The 20,762-nt window shown below is 39.9% G+C and overlaps 9 non-coding genes across 9 annotated transcripts; all 9 read left to right on the top strand.

The window, feature by feature from the left end:
* Positions 1-73, top strand: trnaf-gaa. Its single transcript has one exon. It is a non-coding gene; the product is annotated as a tRNA-Phe (tRNA).
* Positions 74-1,459: 1,386 nt separating this feature from the next.
* Positions 1,460-1,532, top strand: trnaf-gaa. The gene has a single exon. It is a non-coding gene; the product is annotated as a tRNA-Phe (tRNA).
* Positions 1,533-3,496: 1,964 nt separating this feature from the next.
* On the top strand, positions 3,497-3,569 carry trnaf-gaa. The gene has a single exon. It is a non-coding gene; the product is annotated as a tRNA-Phe (tRNA).
* A 1,386-nt stretch (positions 3,570-4,955) lies between these two features.
* On the top strand, positions 4,956-5,028 carry trnaf-gaa. Its single transcript has one exon. It is a non-coding gene; the product is annotated as a tRNA-Phe (tRNA).
* A 1,386-nt stretch (positions 5,029-6,414) lies between these two features.
* On the top strand, positions 6,415-6,487 carry trnaf-gaa. Its single transcript has one exon. It is a non-coding gene; the product is annotated as a tRNA-Phe (tRNA).
* An 808-nt stretch (positions 6,488-7,295) lies between these two features.
* On the top strand, positions 7,296-7,368 carry trnaf-gaa. The gene has a single exon. It is a non-coding gene; the product is annotated as a tRNA-Phe (tRNA).
* A 383-nt stretch (positions 7,369-7,751) lies between these two features.
* On the top strand, positions 7,752-7,824 carry trnaf-gaa. Its single transcript has one exon. It is a non-coding gene; the product is annotated as a tRNA-Phe (tRNA).
* Positions 7,825-11,463: 3,639 nt separating this feature from the next.
* On the top strand, positions 11,464-11,536 carry trnaf-gaa. Its single transcript has one exon. It is a non-coding gene; the product is annotated as a tRNA-Phe (tRNA).
* A 7,037-nt stretch (positions 11,537-18,573) lies between these two features.
* trnaf-gaa lies at positions 18,574-18,646 on the top strand. Its single transcript has one exon. It is a non-coding gene; the product is annotated as a tRNA-Phe (tRNA).
* Positions 18,647-20,762: the final 2,116 nt, after the last annotated feature.

Genomic DNA, 20,762 nt, shown 5'->3' with positions numbered 1-20,762 from the left:
GCCGAAATAGCTCAGTTGGGAGAGCGTTAGACTGAAGATCTAAAGGTCCCTGGTTCGATCCCGGGTTTCGGCAGGAACAGTTTTTGCGAGAGGTCTACATTTGGTTTGTGACATTAAGGAGCCGATAAGATCTTCATTGTATACACCATAAGCTCGTCCCCTCCACCTATTACCAGACAGCAGAGTGGCGCAGCGGAAGCTTGCTGGGCCCATAACCCAGAGGTCGATGGATTGAAACCATCCTCTGCTATGTATTTTACATGTGGACAATTCGGCGAAGACAAAAACAGATCATAAGATAATATAAAAAGCCTTTATGCAATAGAAATGATACCTACCATACAGTTAAGATTTGACAAAATAAAAGGATACGTTTGTTTTCAAAGAATGCGTTAAAATTGTATTTGTAAGCAATACTATAACTTATATAATATATCAACTATAAAGTATGAATGGGTGAGTTAGACCACATTAATATTGCGTCATCCTGAAGGGTAAGTGAAAATTTGATGTGTTCACCCTCTCATGGACAATGGATAAAATAACACGTCATTTTATCTGAGTAGTTCTAGAACTTCCATTACACATTGAGAGCCTGTGTCTGTTAGGAAGAAGACTCCAGATCAACTGAGGCTCATTTTCGTAGCTGTCGTCAGTAATTGGGTTAGCCTAATTTGAACAAAAATTCTAATTGAAAGTATGTGTGAGTTTGTCAGGGGACCAGCAGGTGGACGCTTCAAAAATAACGTGTGCGTGATTACTCCATCCATGTGGAGGCATTTGTCACTCGCTGTTGGAGAAAGATTAATAGAAAATAATCATGATCCTAAAGTCAGCAGAATACACCAGACAGCCAACCACACCACAACCACTTTAAGGTGGATAATATAAAAAGCCTTTATGCAATAGAAATGATACCTACCATACAGTTAAGATTTGACAAAATAAAAGGATACGTTTGTTTTCAAAGAATGCGTTAAAATTGTATTTGTAAGCAATACTTATATAATATATCAACTATAAAGTATGAATGGGTGAGTTAGACCACATTAATATTGCGTCATCCTGAAGGGTAAGTGCAAATTTGATGTGTTCACCCTCTCATGGACAATGGATGAAATAACACGTCATTTTATCTGAGTAGTTCTAGAACTTCCATTACACATTGAGAGCCTGTGTCTGTTAGGAAGAAGACTCCAGATCAACTGAGGCTCATTTTCGTAGCTGTCGTCAGTAATTGGGTTAGCCTAATTTGAACAAAAATTCTAATTGAAAGTATGTGTGAGTTTGTCAGGGGACCAGCAGGTGGACGCTTCAAAAATAACGTGTGCGTGATTACTCCATCCATGTGGAGGCATTTGTCACTCGCTGTTGGAGAAAGATTAACAGAAAATAATCATGATCCTAAAGTCAGCAGAATATACCAGACAGCCAACCCTACCACAACCACTTTAAGGTGGCCGAAATAGCTCAGTTGGGAGAGCGTTAGACTGAAGATCTAAAGGTCCCTGGTTCGATCCCGGGGTTCGGCAGGAACAGTTTTTGCGAGAGGTCTACATTTGGTTTGTGACATTAAGGAGCCGATAAGATCTTCATTGTATACACCATAAGCTCGTCCCCTCCACCTATTACCAGACAGCAGAGTGGCGCAGCGGAAGCTTGCTGGGCCCATAACCCAGAGGTCGATGGATTGATACCATCCTCTGCTATGTATTTTACATGTGGACAATTCGGCGAAGACAAAAACAGATCATAAGATAATATAAAAAGCCTTTATGCAATAGAAATGATACCTACCATACAGTTAAGATTTGACAAAATAAAAGGATACGTTTGTTTTCAAAGAATGCGTTAAAATTGTATTTGTAAGCAATACTATAACTTATATAATATATCAACTATAAAGTATGAATGGGTGAGTTAGACCACATTAATATTGCGTCATCCTGAAGGGTAAGTGAAAATTTGATGTGTTCACCCTCTCATGGACAATGGATAAAATAACACGTCATTTTATCTGAGTAGTTCTAGAACTTCCATTACACATTGAGAGCCTGTGTCTGTTAGGAAGAAGACTCCAGATCAACTGAGGCTCATTTTCGTAGCTGTCGTCAGTAATTGGGTTAGCCTAATTTGAACAAAAATTCTAATTGAAAGTATGTGTGAGTTTGTCAGGGGACCAGCAGGTGGACGCTTCAAAAATAACGTGTGCGTGATTACTCCATCCATGTGGAGGCATTTGTCACTCGCTGTTGGAGAAAGATTAATAGAAAATAATCATGATCCTAAAGTCAGCAGAATACACCAGACAGCCAACCACACCACAACCACTTTAAGGTGGATAATATAAAAAGCCTTTATGCAATAGAAATGATACCTACCATACAGTTAAGATTTGACAAAATAAAAGGATACGTTTGTTTTCAAAGAATGCGTTAAAATTGTATTTGTAAGCAATACTTATATAATATATCAACTATAAAGTATGAATGGGTGAGTTAGACCACATTAATATTGCGTCATCCTGAAGGGTAAGTGCAAATTTGATGTGTTCACCCTCTCATGGACAATGGATGAAATAACACGTCATTTTATCTGAGTAGTTCTAGAACTTCCATTACACATTGAGAGCCTGTGTCTGTTAGGAAGAAGACTCCAGATCAACTGAGGCTCATTTTCGTAGCTGTCGTCAGTAATTGGGTTAGCCTAATTTGAACAAAAATTCTAATTGAAAGTATGTGTGAGTTTGTCAGGGGACCAGCAGGTGGACGCTTCAAAAATAACGTGTGCGTGATTACTCCATCCATGTGGAGGCATTTGTCACTCGCTGTTGGAGAAAGATTAATAGAAAATAATCATGATCCTAAAGTCAGCAGAATACACCTGACAGCCAACCACACCACAACCACTTTAAGGTGGATAATATAAAAAGCCTTTATGCAATAGAAATGATACCTACCATACAGTTAAGATTTGACAAAATAAAAGGATACGTTTGTTTTCAAAGAATGCGTTAAAATTGTATTTGTAAGCAATACTTATATAATATATCAACTATAAAGTATGAATGGGTGAGTTAGACCACATTAATATTGCGTCATCCTGAAGGGTAAGTGCAAATTTGATGTGTTCACCCTCTCATGGACAATGGATAAAATAACACGTCATTTTATCTGAGTAGTTCTAGAACTTCCATTATACATTGAGAGCCTGTGTCTGTTAGGAAGAAGACTCCAGATCAACTGAGGCTCATTTTCGTAGCTGTCGTCAGTAATTGGGTTAGCCTAATTTGAACAAAAATTCTAATTGAAAGTATGTGTGAGTTTGTCAGGGGACCAGCAGGTGGACGCTTCAAAAATAACGTGTGCGTGATTACTCCATCCATGTGGAGGCATTTGTCACTCGCTGTTGGAGAAAGATTAACAGAAAATAATCATGATCCTAAAGTCAGCAGAATATACCAGACAGCCAACCCTACCACAATCACTTTAAGGTGGCCGAAATAGCTCAGTTGGGAGAGCGTTAGACTGAAGATCTAAAGGTCCCTGGTTCGATCCCGGGTTTCGGCAGGAACAGTTTTTGCGAGAGGTCTACATTTGGTTTGTGACATTAAGGAGCCGATAAGATCTTCATTGTATACACCATAAGCTCGTCCCCTCCACCTATTACCAGACAGCAGAGTGGCGCAGCGGAAGCTTGCTGGGCCCATAACCCAGAGGTCGATGGATTGAAACCATCCTCTGCTATGTATTTTACATGTGGACAATTCGGCGAAGACAAAAACAGATCATAAGATAATATAAAAAGCCTTTATGCAATAGAAATGATACCTACCATACAGTTAAGATTTGACAAAATAAAAGGATACGTTTGTTTTCAAAGAATGCGTTAAAATTGTATTTGTAAGCAATACTATAACTTATATAATATATCAACTATAAAGTATGAATGGGTGAGTTAGACCACATTAATATTGCGTCATCCTGAAGGGTAAGTGAAAATTTGATGTGTTCACCCTCTCATGGACAATGGATAAAATAACACGTCATTTTATCTGAGTAGTTCTAGAACTTCCATTACACATTGAGAGCCTGTGTCTGTTAGGAAGAAGACTCCAGATCAACTGAGGCTCATTTTCGTAGCTGTCGTCAGTAATTGGGTTAGCCTAATTTGAACAAAAATTCTAATTGAAAGTATGTGTGAGTTTGTCAGGGGACCAGCAGGTGGACGCTTCAAAAATAACGTGTGCGTGATTACTCCATCCATGTGGAGGCATTTGTCACTCGCTGTTGGAGAAAGATTAATAGAAAATAATCATGATCCTAAAGTCAGCAGAATACACCAGACAGCCAACCACACCACAACCACTTTAAGGTGGATAATATAAAAAGCCTTTATGCAATAGAAATGATACCTACCATACAGTTAAGATTTGACAAAATAAAAGGATACGTTTGTTTTCAAAGAATGCGTTAAAATTGTATTTGTAAGCAATACTTATATAATATATCAACTATAAAGTATGAATGGGTGAGTTAGACCACATTAATATTGCGTCATCCTGAAGGGTAAGTGCAAATTTGATGTGTTCACCCTCTCATGGACAATGGATGAAATAACACGTCATTTTATCTGAGTAGTTCTAGAACTTCCATTACACATTGAGAGCCTGTGTCTGTTAGGAAGAAGACTCCAGATCAACTGAGGCTCATTTTCGTAGCTGTCGTCAGTAATTGGGTTAGCCTAATTTGAACAAAAATTCTAATTGAAAGTATGTGTGAGTTTGTCAGGGGACCAGCAGGTGGACGCTTCAAAAATAACGTGTGCGTGATTACTCCATCCATGTGGAGGCATTTGTCACTCGCTGTTGGAGAAAGATTAACAGAAAATAATCATGATCCTAAAGTCAGCAGAATATACCAGACAGCCAACCCTACCACAACCACTTTAAGGTGGCCGAAATAGCTCAGTTGGGAGAGCGTTAGACTGAAGATCTAAAGGTCCCTGGTTCGATCCCGGGGTTCGGCAGGAACAGTTTTTGCGAGAGGTCTACATTTGGTTTGTGACATTAAGGAGCCGATAAGATCTTCATTGTATACACCATAAGCTCGTCCCCTCCACCTATTACCAGACAGCAGAGTGGCGCAGCGGAAGCTTGCTGGGCCCATAACCCAGAGGTCGATGGATTGATACCATCCTCTGCTATGTATTTTACATGTGGACAATTCGGCGAAGACAAAAACAGATCATAAGATAATATAAAAAGCCTTTATGCAATAGAAATGATACCTACCATACAGTTAAGATTTGACAAAATAAAAGGATACGTTTGTTTTCAAAGAATGCGTTAAAATTGTATTTGTAAGCAATACTATAACTTATATAATATATCAACTATAAAGTATGAATGGGTGAGTTAGACCACATTAATATTGCGTCATCCTGAAGGGTAAGTGAAAATTTGATGTGTTCACCCTCTCATGGACAATGGATAAAATAACACGTCATTTTATCTGAGTAGTTCTAGAACTTCCATTACACATTGAGAGCCTGTGTCTGTTAGGAAGAAGACTCCAGATCAACTGAGGCTCATTTTCGTAGCTGTCGTCAGTAATTGGGTTAGCCTAATTTGAACAAAAATTCTAATTGAAAGTATGTGTGAGTTTGTCAGGGGACCAGCAGGTGGACGCTTCAAAAATAACGTGTGCGTGATTACTCCATCCATGTGGAGGCATTTGTCACTCGCTGTTGGAGAAAGATTAATAGAAAATAATCATGATCCTAAAGTCAGCAGAATACACCAGACAGCCAACCACACCACAACCACTTTAAGGTGGATAATATAAAAAGCCTTTATGCAATAGAAATGATACCTACCATACAGTTAAGATTTGACAAAATAAAAGGATACGTTTGTTTTCAAAGAATGCGTTAAAATTGTATTTGTAAGCAATACTTATATAATATATCAACTATAAAGTATGAATGGGTGAGTTAGACCACATTAATATTGCGTCATCCTGAAGGGTAAGTGCAAATTTGATGTGTTCACCCTCTCATGGACAATGGATGAAATAACACGTCATTTTATCTGAGTAGTTCTAGAACTTCCATTACACATTGAGAGCCTGTGTCTGTTAGGAAGAAGACTCCAGATCAACTGAGGCTCATTTTCGTAGCTGTCGTCAGTAATTGGGTTAGCCTAATTTGAACAAAAATTCTAATTGAAAGTATGTGTGAGTTTGTCAGGGGACCAGCAGGTGGACGCTTCAAAAATAACGTGTGCGTGATTACTCCATCCATGTGGAGGCATTTGTCACTCGCTGTTGGAGAAAGATTAACAGAAAATAATCATGATCCTAAAGTCAGCAGAATATACCAGACAGCCAACCCTACCACAATCACTTTAAGGTGGCCGAAATAGCTCAGTTGGGAGAGCGTTAGACTGAAGATCTAAAGTTCCCTGGTTCGATCCCGGGTTTCGGCAGGAACAGTTTTTGCGAGAGGTCTACATTTGGTTTGTGACATTAAGGAGCCGATAAGATCTTCATTGTATACACCATAAGCTCGTCCCCTCCACCTATTACCAGACAGCAGAGTGGCGCAGCGGAAGCTTGCTGGGCCCATAACCCAGAGGTCGATGGATTGAAACCATCCTCTGCTATGTATTTTACATGTGGACAATTCGGCGAAGACAAAAACAGATCATAAGATAATATAAAAAGCCTTTATGCAATAGAAATGATACCTACCATACAGTTAAGATTTGACAAAATAAAAGGATACGTTTGTTTTCAAAGAATGCGTTAAAATTGTATTTGTAAGCAATACTATAACTTATATAATATATCAACTATAAAGTATGAATGGGTGAGTTAGACCACATTAATATTGCGTCATCCTGAAGGGTAAGTGAAAATTTGATGTGTTCACCCTCTCATGGACAATGGATAAAATAACACGTCATTTTATCTGAGTAGTTCTAGAACTTCCATTACACATTGAGAGCCTGTGTCTGTTAGGAAGAAGACTCCAGATCAACTGAGGCTCATTTTCGTAGCTGTCGTCAGTAATTGGGTTAGCCTAATTTGAACAAAAATTCTAATTGAAAGTATGTGTGAGTTTGTCAGGGGACCAGCAGGTGGACGCTTCAAAAATAACGTGTGCGTGATTACTCCATCCATGTGGAGGCATTTGTCACTCGCTGTTGGAGAAAGATTAATAGAAAATAATCATGATCCTAAAGTCAGCAGAATACACCAGACAGCCAACCACACCACAACCACTTTCAGGTGGCCGAAATAGCTCAGTTGGGAGAGCGTTAGACTGAAGATCTAAAGGTCCCTGGTTCGATCCCGGGTTTCGGCAGGAACAGTTTTTGCGAGAGGTCTACATTTGGTTCGTGACATTAAGGAGCCGATAAGATCTTCATTGTATACACCATAAGCTCGTCCCCTCCACCTATTACCAGATAGCAGAGTGGCGCAGCGGAAGCGTGCTGGGCCCATAACCCAGAGGTCGATGGATCGAAACCATCCTCTGCTATGAATTTTACATGTGGACAATTCGGCGAAGACAAAAACAGATCATAAGATAATATAAAAAGCCTTTATGCAATAGAAATGATACCTACCATACAGTTAAGATTTGACAAAATAAAAGGATAGAAAATATCCTAAAGTCAACTAAATCAATTAGACAGCTAACAAGACACCTTAGAAAATAATGAGAAATAATATTTTAGCAGGATGGCCGAAATAGTTCAGTTGGGAGAGCGTTAGACTGAAGATCTAAAGGTCCCTGGTTCGATCCCGGGTTTCGGCAAGTGTTTATTTTGCGAGACTTCTAAATTTGGCCTGAAACACAGGTTCAAAGGGTACATTTAGTTGGGAGATTATGGGTTGGACAAAACCCTGAACTCTCCTCAACTCCTCCACCCTTTCTCCGTGACCCAACCTATACTCAGAGGATTTCATATTATTCTGTATGTATATCAAAGATACTCCATTTATTGTATTGTATGTATTATTTAGGAATGTCCATCATCCATTTCATATGATATGAATTACAATTTGTATGATGTTAAGAATTTCCAAAACGTACAATACATTACAAATTAGCAACATGTACAATATGTTAAGATTTTGCTAAACGTATGATATGCTACGAATTCCAATTTGTCTTTCACGTCTGACTCAATTTGTTTTAATGACATTACACATTTATTTTGGGATCCAACACTGTAAACGTAATTTAAACTTTTTCAAAAGAAGGCGAGAGAGGACACAGAAGAGAGGACGCAGGACTTGAGCAAATCTAATTGAGAAAAGGCCAACAGAGGAGTGGCCGTCCCGACTCGATAGCCTTCTCCCAGAGAGGAAGCACAAGAGTATCCTCCTACCTGAGTCCTTCGCAGAAGAGTTTTGAGATCCGCTACACCCCCTATGAATCAGCTGTTTTTTACTGGGAGGAGAAAAGCATGCAAATATTTAAAAACAATATGCTACATATCCTTTTATCGATAAAATGTCTAGCACAACTAGCTACTGTACATGTATTTGTACTACTTTACACATTTAATTTGTGATTAATCCCATGTAGCCTAAATGTAATTTGCATAATGATGCTTGAGTGAAGGAGTCTCATTTCCTTCAAGCACATTTGTTTCCACATTTCCTGCTCTCCTTGATAGATGATCGGAATAGTTTGTCACATTATCATCAAAATAATCTGTCAGCCCCAATATTTCCATACTAAGCTGAAATCATTGTGTGATTTTATATTAGGCCTTTGTTTTGTCACACCCAGCTAGCTAAAATTAGATACTTTGAAATTACTTCACCAACGCTACAGCTAGCTAGCTGTTGATATTGAATACACATGCACTTACTTATGCTTGTGTGTTGTGTGTTCTAATGTGCTGAGCAAGTTGAGATGTTAGCTAAAGGTTAAACACTATTAATTTAATGTTCCAACTAAACATCCGATCTGCTCACTGTGATTAAATGTTACATGTTATAGTCATAATTACAAATAGCAGATATGAAGCGGCCCACCTTCAAAAAGTTGCCAGATGGGAGCCTTGTCCTGAAAGACACCAGCCTTTATCCGTTGTATGTGCCCTCAACACCTGTGCCCTGCTGGGCCTCTGTCCGAGCCCTCGAGGCCTGTGTCTGGCTGGGCGTTACCCTAAACCTAAGCTAGCCCTTTAATCTAACCCTTACCATAAACCTTCAACCTAACTCCTAACCTTAACCCTAACCTTTATTCCTAACCCCTAGCTAATGTTAGCCAGCTAGCTAACATTTGTAACTTTTGTATGATTGTAATTCGTAACATATCATTTGAAATGGATGATATGCATCCAAAAAACAATACCAAATAGATGTATCAGATTTACGTACAGAATAATATGAAATGCTCTGAGACCATGTTGCTGTCTGTGATCTCCACATGTGTGCCCGGTTGGGCTTCTGTCCATGCTCCATGACTATGCTCGGCTGTCCCTCAGTCAGCCCCCAGTCCTCCTTACTATTTTTTAAGCTTATACAGCATCATTTTTCATGTATTTATTACTCAACAGTATTCTCTCCTTCTTCTTAATTCACTCACAAAAGCCCTTATCTGTCACGCCCTGACCTTAGAGAGCCGTTTTATTTCTCTATGTGGTTAGGTCAGGGTGTGATGTGTGGTGGGCATTCTATGTTTTCTGTTTGTATGTTTTTGCCAGGTATGGTTCTCAATCAGGGACAGCTGTCTATAGTTGTCTCTGATTGGGAATCATTCTTAGGCAGCCTGTTTTGCCACCTTAGTTGTGGGTAGTTGACTTTGTTAGTGGCCTGTATAGCCCTAGTAAGCGGTGTGGTGTTGGTTCTTGTTTTTGTTTGCGACATTCAAAATAAAAAGAAATGTACGCTCACAACGCTGCACCTTGGTCCGGTCATTTCCCTGATGACGTTCGTGACATTATCTGAATGCTCTAATCACATTTTGATCTATTAATGTCAGTCTTTGAATGCGCCATTGTATAAACTACACCGAATAATAATATAAACGCAACATGCAACAATTTCAAAGATTTTACTGAGTTACAGTTCATATAAGGAAATCAGTCAATGTAAATAAATTCATTAGGCCCTAATCCATGGATTTCACATGACTAAGAATACAGATATGCATCTGGTCACAGATACCTTTAAAAAAAAAGGTAGGAGCATGGATCTGAAAATCAGTCAGTATCTGGGGTGACCACTGTTTGCCTCATGCAGTGCGACACATCTCCTTTGCATAGAGTTGATCAGGCTGTGGCCTGTGGAATGTTGTCACACTACTCTTTAATGGCTGTGTGAAGTTACTGGATATTGGCGGGAACTGTAACACGTTGTCGTACACGTTGATCCAGAGCATCCCATACATGCTAAATGGTGACATGTCTGGTGAGTATGCAGGCCATGGAAGACCTGGGACATTTTCAGCTTCCAGGAATGGTGTACAGATTCTTACGACATGGGACCCTGAATTATCATGCTGAAACATGAGGTGATAGCGGCAGATGATTGGCATGAAAATGTTGGCTTATGGTAGAGAAATAGCTCAGTTGGGAGAGCGTTAGACTGAAGATCTAAAGGTCCCTGGTTCGATCCCGGGTTTCGGCAGGAACAGTTTTGGCGAGAGGTCTACATTTGGTTCGTGACATTAAGGAGCCGATAAGATCTTCATTGTATACACCATAAGCTCGTCCCCTCCACCTATTACCATATAGCAGAGTGGCGCAGCGGAAGCGTGCTGGGCCCATAACCCAGAGGTCGATGGATCGAAACCATCCTCTGCTATGTATTTTACATGTGGACAATTCGGCGAAGACAAAAACAGATCATAAGATAATATAAAAAGCCTTTATGCAATAGAAATGATACCTACCATACAGTTAAGATTTGACAAAATAAAAGGATACGTTTGTTTTCAAAGAATGCGTTAAAATTGTATTTGTAAGTAATACTATAACTTATATAATATATCAACTATAAAGTATGAATGGGTGAGTTAGACCACATTAATATTGCGTCATCCTGAAGGGTAAGTGCAAATTTGATGTGTTCACCCTCTCATGGACAATGGATAAAATAACACGTCATTTTATCTGAGTAGTTCTAGAACTTCCATTACACATTGAGAGCCTGTGTCTGTTAGGAAGAAGACTCCAGATCAACTGAGGCTCATTTTCGTAGCTGTCGTCAGTAATTGGGTTAGCCTAATTTGAACAAAAATTCTAATTGAAAGTATGTGTGAGTTTGTCAGGGGACCAGCAGGTGGACGCTTCAAAAATAACGTGTGCGTGATTACTCCATCCATGTGGAGGCATTTGTCACTCGCTGTTGGAGATAGATTAATAGAAAATAATCATGATCCTAAAGTCAGCAGAATACACCAGACAGCCAACCACACCACAACCACTTTAAGGTGGCCGAAATAGCTCAGTTGGGAGAGCGTTAGACTGAAGATCTAAAGGTTCCTGGTTCGATCCCGGGTTTCGGCAGGAACAGTTTTTGCGAGAGGTCTACATTTGGTTCGTGACATTAAGGAGCCGATAAGATCTTCATTGTATACACCATAAGCTCGTCCCCTCCACCCATTACCAGATAGCAGAGTGGCGCAGCGGAAGCGTGCTGGGCCCATAACCCAGAGGTCGATGGATCGAAACCATCCTCTGCTATGTATTTTACATGTGGACAATTCGGCGAAGACAAAAACAGATCATAAGATAATATAAAAAGCCTTTATGCAATAGAAATGATACCTACCATACAGTTAAGATTTGACAAAATAAAAGGATACGTTTGTTTTCAAAGAATGCGTTAAAATTGTATTTGTAAGCAATACTATAACTTATATAATATATCAACTATAAAGTATGAATGGGTGAGTTAGACCACATTAATATTGCGTCATCCTGAAGGGTAAGTGCAAATTTGATGAATCATGATCATGATCTGTCACGCCCTGACCTTAGAGAGCCGTTTTATTTCTCTATGTGGTTAGGTCAGGGTGTGATGTGTGGTGGGCATTCTATGTTTTCTGTTTGTATGTTTTTGCCGGGTATGGTTCTCAATCAGGGACAGCTGTCTATAGTTGTCTCTGATTGGGAATCATTCTTAGGCAGCCTGTTTTGCCACCTTAGTTGTGGGTAGTTGACTTTGTTAGTGGCCTGTATAGCCCTAGTAAGCGGTGTGGTGTTGGTTCTTGTTTTTGTTTGCGACATTCAAAATAAAAAGAAATGTACGCTCACAACGCTGCACCTTGGTCCGGTCATTTCCCTGATGACGTTCGTGACATTATCTGAATGCTCTAATCACATTTTGATCTATTAATGTCAGTCTTTGAATGCTCCATTGTATAAACTACACCGAATAATAATATAAACGCAACATGCAACAATTTCAAAGATTTTACTGAGTTACAGTTCATATAAGGAAATCAGTCAATGTAAATAAATTCATTAGGCCCTAATCCATGGATTTCACATGACTAAGAATACAGATATGCATCTGGTCACAGATACCTTTAAAAAAAAAGGTAGGAGCATGGATCTGAAAATCAGTCAGTATCTGGGGTGACCACCGTTTGCCTCATGCAGTGCGACACATCTCCTTTGCATAGAGTTGATCAGGCTGTGGCCTGTGGAATGTTGTCACACTACACTTTAATGGCTGTGTGAAGTTACTGGATATTGGCGGGAACTGTAACACGTTGTCGTACACGTTGATCCAGAGCATCCCATACATGCTAAATGGTGACATGTCTGGTGAGTATGCAGGCCATGGAAGACCTGGGACATTTTCAGCTTCCAGGAATGGTGTACAGATTCTTACGACATGGGACCCTGAATTATCATGCTGAAACATGAGGTGATAGCGGCAGATGATTGGCATGAAAATGTTGGCTTATGGTAGAGAAATAGCTCAGTTGGGAGAGCGTTAGACTGAAGATCTAAAGGTCCCTGGTTCGATCCCGGGTTTCGGCAGGAACAGTTTTTGCGAGAGGTCTACATTTGGTTCGTGACGTTAAGGAGCCGATAAGATCTTCATTGTATACACCATAAGCTCGTCCCCTCCACCTATTACCAGATAGCAGAGTGGCGCAGCGGAAGCGTGCTGGGCCCATAACCCAGAGGTCGATGGATCGAAACCATCCTCTGCTATGTATTTTACATGTGGACAATTCGGCGAAGACAAAAACAGATCATAAGATAATATAAAAAGCCTTTATGCAATAGAAATGATACCTACCATACAGTTAAGATTTGACAAAATAAAAGGATACGTTTGTTTTCAAAGAATGCGTTAAAATTGTATTTGTAAGCAATACTATAACTTATATAATATATCAACTATAAAGTATGAATGGGTGAGTTAGACCACATTAATATTGCGTCATCCTGAAGGGTAAGTGCAAATTTGATGAATCATGATCATGATCTGTCACGCCCTGACCTTAGAGAGCCGTTTTATTTCTCTATGTGGTTAGGTCAGGGTGTGATGTGTGGTGGGCATTCTATGTTTTCTGTTTGTATGTTTTTGCCGGGTATGGTTCTCAATCAGGGACAGCTGTCTATAGTTGTCTCTGATTGGGAATCATTCTTAGGCAGCCTGTTTTGCCACCTTAGTTGTGGGTAGTTGACTTTGTTAGTGGCCTGTATAGCCCTAGTAAGCGGTGTGGTGTTGGTTCTTGTTTTTGTTTGCGACATTCAAAATAAAAAGAAATGTACGCTCACAACGCTGCACCTTGGTCCGGTCATTTCCCTGATGACGTTCGTGACATTATCTGAATGCTCTAATCACATTTTGATCTATTAATGTCAGTCTTTGAATGCTCCATTGTATAAACTACACCGAATAATAATATAAACGCAACATGCAACAATTTCAAAGATTTTACTGAGTTACAGTTCATATAAGGAAATCAGTCAATGTAAATAAATTCATTAGGCCCTAATCCATGGATTTCACATGACTAAGAATACAGATATGCATCTGGTCACAGATACCTTTAAAAAAAAAGGTAGGAGCATGGATCTGAAAATCAGTCAGTATCTGGGGTGACCACCGTTTGCCTCATGCAGTGCGACACATCTCCTTTGCATAGAGTTGATCAGGCTGTGGCCTGTGGAATGTTGTCACACTACTCTTTAATGGCTGTGTGAAGTTACTGGATATTGGCGGGAACTGTAACACGTTGTCGTACACGTTGATCCAGAGCATCCCATACATGCTAAATGGTGACATGTCTGGTGAGTATGCAGGCCATGGAAGACCTGGGACATTTTCAGCTTCCAGGAATGGTGTACAGATTCTTACGACATGGGACCCTGAATTATCATGCTGAAACATGAGGTGATAGCGGCAGATGATTGGCATGAAAATGTTGGCTTATGGTAGAGAAATAGCTCAGTTGGGAGAGCGTTAGACTGAAGATCTAAACATTAACATTGACATTAAGTGACATTAAGGAGCCGATAAGATCTTCATTGTATACACCATAAGCTCGTCCCCTCCACCCTTTACCAGATAGCAGAGTGGCGCAGCGGAAGCGTGCTGGGCCCATAACCCAGAGGTCGATGGATCGAAACCATCCTCTGCTATGTATTTTACATGTGGACAATTCGGCGAAGACAAAAACAGATCATAAGATAATATAAAAAGCCTTTATGCAATAGAAATGATACCTACCATACAGTTAAGATTTGACAAAATAAAAGGATAGAAAATATCCTAAAGTCAACTAAATCAATTAGACAGCTAACAAGACACCTTAGAAAATAATGAGAAATAATATTTTAGCAGGATGGCCGAAATAGTTCAGTTGGGAGAGCGTTAGACTGAAGATCAAAAGGTCCCTGGTTCGATCCCGGGTTTCGGCAGGTGTTTATTTTGCGAGACTTCTAAATTTGGCCTGAAACACAGGTTCAAAGGGTACATTTAGTTGGGAGATTATGGGTTGGACAAAACCCTGAACTCTCCTCAACTCCTCCACCCTTTCTCCGTGACCCAACCTATACTCAGAGGATTTCATATTATTCTGTATGTATATCAAAGATACTCCATTTAATATGATATGTTACATTTCATATTGTATGTATTATTTAGGAATGTCCATCATCCATTTCATATGATATGAATTACAATTTGTATGATGTTAAGAATTTCCAAAACGTACAATACATTACAAATTAGCAACATGTACAATATGTTAAGATTTTGCTAAACGTATGATATGCTACGAATTCCAATTTGTCTTTCACGTCTGACTCAATTTGTTTTAATGACATTACACATTTATTTTGGGATCCAACACTGTAAACGTAATTTAAACTTTTTCAAAAGAAGGCGAGAGAGGACACAGAAGAGAGGACGCAGGACTTGAGCAAATCTAATTGAGAAAAGGCCAACAGAGGAGTGGCCGTCCCGACTCGATAGCCTTCTCCCAGAGAGGAAGCACAAGAGTATCCTCCTACCTGAGTCCTTCGCAGAAGAGTTTTGAGATCCGCTACACCCCCTATGAATCAGCTGTTTTTTACTGGGAGGAGAAAAGCATGCAAATATTTAAAAACAATATGCTACATATCCTTTTATCGATAAAATGTCTAGCACAACTAGCTACTGTACATGTATTTGTACTACTTTACACATTTAATTTGTGATTAATCCCATGTAGCCTAAATGTAATTTGCATAATGATGCTTGAGTGAAGGAGTCTCATTTCCTTCAAGCACATTTGTTTCCACATTTCCTGCTCTCCTTGATAGATGATCGGAATAGTTTGTCACATTATCATCAAAATAATCTGTCAGCCCCAATATTTCCATACTAAGCTGAAATCATTGTGTGATTTTATATTAGGCCTTTGTTTTGTCACACCCAGCTAGCTAAAATTAGATACTTTGAAATTACTTCACCAACGCTACAGCTAGCTAGCTGTTGATATTGAATACACATGCACTTACTTATGCTTGTGTGTTGTGTGTTCTAATGTGCTGAGCAAGTTGAGATGTTAGCTAAAGGTTAAACACTATTAATTTAATGTTCCAACTAAACATCCGATCTGCTCACTGTGATTAAATGTTACATGTTATAGTCATAATTACAAATAGCAGATATGAAGCGGCCCACCTTCAAAAAGTTGCCAGATGGGAGCCTTGTCCTGAAAGACACCAGCCTTTATCCGTTGTATGTGCCCTCAACACCTGTGCCCTGCTGGGCCTCTGTCCGAGCCCTCGAGGCCTGTGTCTGGCTGGGCGTTACCCTAAACCTAAGCTAGCCCTTTAATCTAACCCTTACCATAAACCTTCAACCTAACTCCTAACCTTAACCCTAACCTTTATTCCTAACCCCTAGCTAATGTTAGCCAGCTAGCTAACATTTGTAACTTTTGTATGATTGTAATTCGTAACATATCATTTGAAATGGATGATATGCATCCAAAAAACAATACCAAATAGATGTATCAGATTTACGTACAGAATAATATGAAATGCTCTGAGACCATGTTGCTGTCTGTGATCTCCACATGTGTGCCCGGTTGGGCTTCTGTCCATGCTCCATGACTATGCTCGGCTGTCCCTCAGTCAGCCCCCAGTCCTCCTTACTATTTTTTAAGCTTATACAGCATCATTTTTCATGTATTTATTACTCAACAGTATTCTCTCCTTCTTCTTAATTCACTCACAAAAGCCCTTATCTGTCACGCCCTGACCTTAGAGAGCCGTTTTATTTCTCTATGTGGTTAGGTCAGGGTGTGATGTGTGGTGGGCATTCTATGTTTTCTGTTTGTATGTTTTTGCCAGGTATGGTTCTCAATCAGGGACAGCTGTCTATAGTTGTCTCTGATTGGGAATCATTCTTAGGCAGCCTGTTTTGCCACCTTAGTTGTGGGTAGTTGACTTTGTTAGTGGCCTGTATAGCCCTAGTAAGCGGTGTGGTGTTGGTTCTTGTTTTTGTTTGCGACATTCAAAATAAAAAGAAATGTACGCTCACAACGCTGCACCTTGGTCCGGTCATTTCCCTGATGACGTTCGTGACATTATCTGAATGCTCTAATCACATTTTGATCTATTAATGTCAGTCTTTGAATGCGCCATTGTATAAACTACACCGAATAATAATATAAACGCAACATGCAACAATTTCAAAGATTTTACTGAGTTACAGTTCATATAAGGAAATCAGTCAATGTAAATAAATTCATTAGGCCCTAATCCATGGATTTCACATGACTAAGAATACAGATATGCATCTGGTCACAGATACCTTTAAAAAAAAAGGTAGGAGCATGGATCTGAAAATCAGTCAGTATCTGGGGTGACCACTGTTTGCCTCATGCAGTGCGACACATCTCCTTTGCATAGAGTTGATCAGGCTGTGGCCTGTGGAATGTTGTCACACTACTCTTTAATGGCTGTGTGAAGTTACTGGATATTGGCGGGAACTGTAACACGTTGTCGTACACGTTGATCCAGAGCATCCCATACATGCTAAATGGTGACATGTCTGGTGAGTATGCAGGCCATGGAAGACCTGGGACATTTTCAGCTTCCAGGAATGGTGTACAGATTCTTACGACATGGGACCCTGAATTATCATGCTGAAACATGAGGTGATAGCGGCAGATGATTGGCATGAAAATGTTGGCTTATGGTAGAGAAATAGCTCAGTTGGGAGAGCGTTAGACTGAAGATCTAAAGGTCCCTGGTTCGATCCCGGGTTTCGGCAGGAACAGTTTTGGCGAGAGGTCTACATTTGGTTCGTGACATTAAGGAGCCGATAAGATCTTCATTGTATACACCATAAGCTCGTCCCCTCCACCTATTACCATATAGCAGAGTGGCGCAGCGGAAGCGTGCTGGGCCCATAACCCAGAGGTCGATGGATCGAAACCATCCTCTGCTATGTATTTTACATGTGGACAATTCGGCGAAGACAAAAACAGATCATAAGATAATATAAAAAGCCTTTATGCAATAGAAATGATACCTACCATACAGTTAAGATTTGACAAAATAAAAGGATACGTTTGTTTTCAAAGAATGCGTTAAAATTGTATTTGTAAGTAATACTATAACTTATATAATATATCAACTATAAAGTATGAATGGGTGAGTTAGACCACATTAATATTGCGTCATCCTGAAGGGTAAGTGCAAATTTGATGTGTTCACCCTCTCATGGACAATGGATAAAATAACACGTCATTTTATCTGAGTAGTTCTAGAACTTCCATTACACATTGAGAGCCTGTGTCTGTTAGGAAGAAGACTCCAGATCAACTGAGGCTCATTTTCGTAGCTGTCGTCAGTAATTGGGTTAGCCTAATTTGAACAAAAATTCTAATTGAAAGTATGTGTGAGTTTGTCAGGGGACCAGCAGGTGGACGCTTCAAAAATAACGTGTGCGTGATTACTCCATCCATGTGGAGGCATTTGTCACTCGCTGTTGGAGATAGATTAATAGAAAATAATCATGATCCTAAAGTCAGCAGAATACACCAGACAGCCAACCACACCACAACCACTTTAAGGTGGCCGAAATAGCTTAGTTGGGAGAGCGTTAGACTGAAGATCTAAAGGTCCCTGGTTCGATCCCGGGTTTCGGCAGGAACAGTTTTTGCGAGAGGTCTACATTTGGTTCGTGACATTAAGGAGCCGATAAGATCTTCATTGTATACACCATAAGCTCGTCCCCTCCACCCATTACCAGATAGCAGAGTGGCGCAGCGGAAGCGTGCTGGGCCCATAACCCAGAGGTCGATGGATCGAAACCATCCTCTGCTATGTATTTTACATGTGGACAATTCGGCGAAGACAAAAACAGATCATAAGATAATATAAAAAGCCTTTATGCAATAGAAATGATACCTACCATACAGTTAAGATTTGACAAAATAAAAGGATACGTTTGTTTTCAAAGAATGCGTTAAAATTGTATTTGTAAGCAATACTATAACTTATATAATATATCAACTATAAAGTATGAATGGGTGAGTTAGACCACATTAATATTGCGTCATCCTGAAGGGTAAGTGCAAATTTGATGAATCATGATCATGATCTGTCACGCCCTGACCTTAGAGAGCCGTTTTATTTCTCTATGTGGTTAGGTCAGGGTGTGATGTGTGGTGGGCATTCTATGTTTTCTGTTTGTATGTTTTTGCCGGGTATGGTTCTCAATCAGGGACAGCTGTCTATAGTTGTCTCTGATTGGGAATCATTCTTAGGCAGCCTGTTTTGCCACCTTAGTTGTGGGTAGTTGACTTTGTTAGTGGCCTGTATAGCCCTAGTAAGCGGTGTGGTGTTGGTTCTTGTTTTTGTTTGCGACATTCAAAATAAAAAGAAATGTACGCTCACAACGCTGCACCTTGGTCCGGTCATTTCCCTGATGACGTTCGTGACATTATCTGAATGCTCTAATCACATTTTGATCTATTAATGTCAGTCTTTGAATGCTCCATTGTATAAACTACACCGAATAATAATATAAACGCAACATGCAACAATTTCAAAGATTTTACTGAGTTACAGTTCATATAAGGAAATCAGTCAATGTAAATAAATTCATTAGGCCCTAATCCATGGATTTCACATGACTAAGAATACAGATATGCATCTGGTCACAGATACCTTTAAAAAAAAAGGTAGGAGCATGGATCTGAAAATCAGTCAGTATCTGGGGTGACCACCGTTTGCCTCATGCAGTGCGACACATCTCCTTTGCATAGAGTTGATCAGGCTGTGGCCTGTGGAATGTTGTCACACTACACTTTAATGGCTGTGTGAAGTTACTGGATATTGGCGGGAACTGTAACACGTTGTCGTACACGTTGATCCAGAGCATCCCATACATGCTAAATGGTGACATGTCTGGTGAGTATGCAGGCCATGGAAGACCTGGGACATTTTCAGCTTCCAGGAATGGTGTACAGATTCTTACGACATGGGACCCTGAATTATCATGCTGAAACATGAGGTGATAGCGGCAGATGATTGGCATGAAAATGTTGGCTTATGGTAGAGAAATAGCTCAGTTGGGAGAGCGTTAGACTGAAGATCTAAAGGTCCCTGGTTCGATCCCGGGTTTCGGCAGGAACAGTTTTTGCGAGAGGTCTACATTTGGTTCGTGACGTTAAGGAGCCGATAAGATCTTCATTGTATACACCATAAGCTCGTCCCCTCCACCTATTACCAGATAGCAGAGTGGCGCAGCGGAAGCGTGCTGGGCCCATAACCCAGAGGTCGATGGATCGAAACCATCCTCTGCTATGTATTTTACATGTGGACAATTCGGCGAAGACAAAAACAGATCATAAGATAATATAAAAAGCCTTTATGCAATAGAAATGATACCTACCATACAGTTAAGATTTGACAAAATAAAAGGATACGTTTGTTTTCAAAGAATGCGTTAAAATTGTATTTGTAAGCAATACTATAACTTATATAATATATCAACTATAAAGTATGAATGGGTGAGTTAGACCACATTAATATTGCGTCATCCTGAAGGGTAAGTGCAAATTTGATGAATCATGATCATGATCTGTCACGCCCTGACCTTAGAGAGCCGTTTTATTTCTCTATGTGGTTAGGTCAGGGTGTGATGTGTGGTGGGCATTCTATGTTTTCTGTTTGTATGTTTTTGCCGGGTATGGTTCTCAATCAGGGACAGCTGTCTATAGTTGTCTCTGATTGGGAATCATTCTTAGGCAGCCTGTTT

This window comes from Oncorhynchus mykiss, chromosome 6 (genome assembly GCF_013265735.2).
Source record: "Oncorhynchus mykiss isolate Arlee chromosome 6, USDA_OmykA_1.1, whole genome shotgun sequence".
Taxonomy (NCBI): Eukaryota; Metazoa; Chordata; class Actinopteri; order Salmoniformes; family Salmonidae; genus Oncorhynchus; species Oncorhynchus mykiss.
The sequence above is the reverse complement of the archived record's forward strand: the minus strand, read 5'-3'. Positions and strand labels throughout refer to the sequence as shown.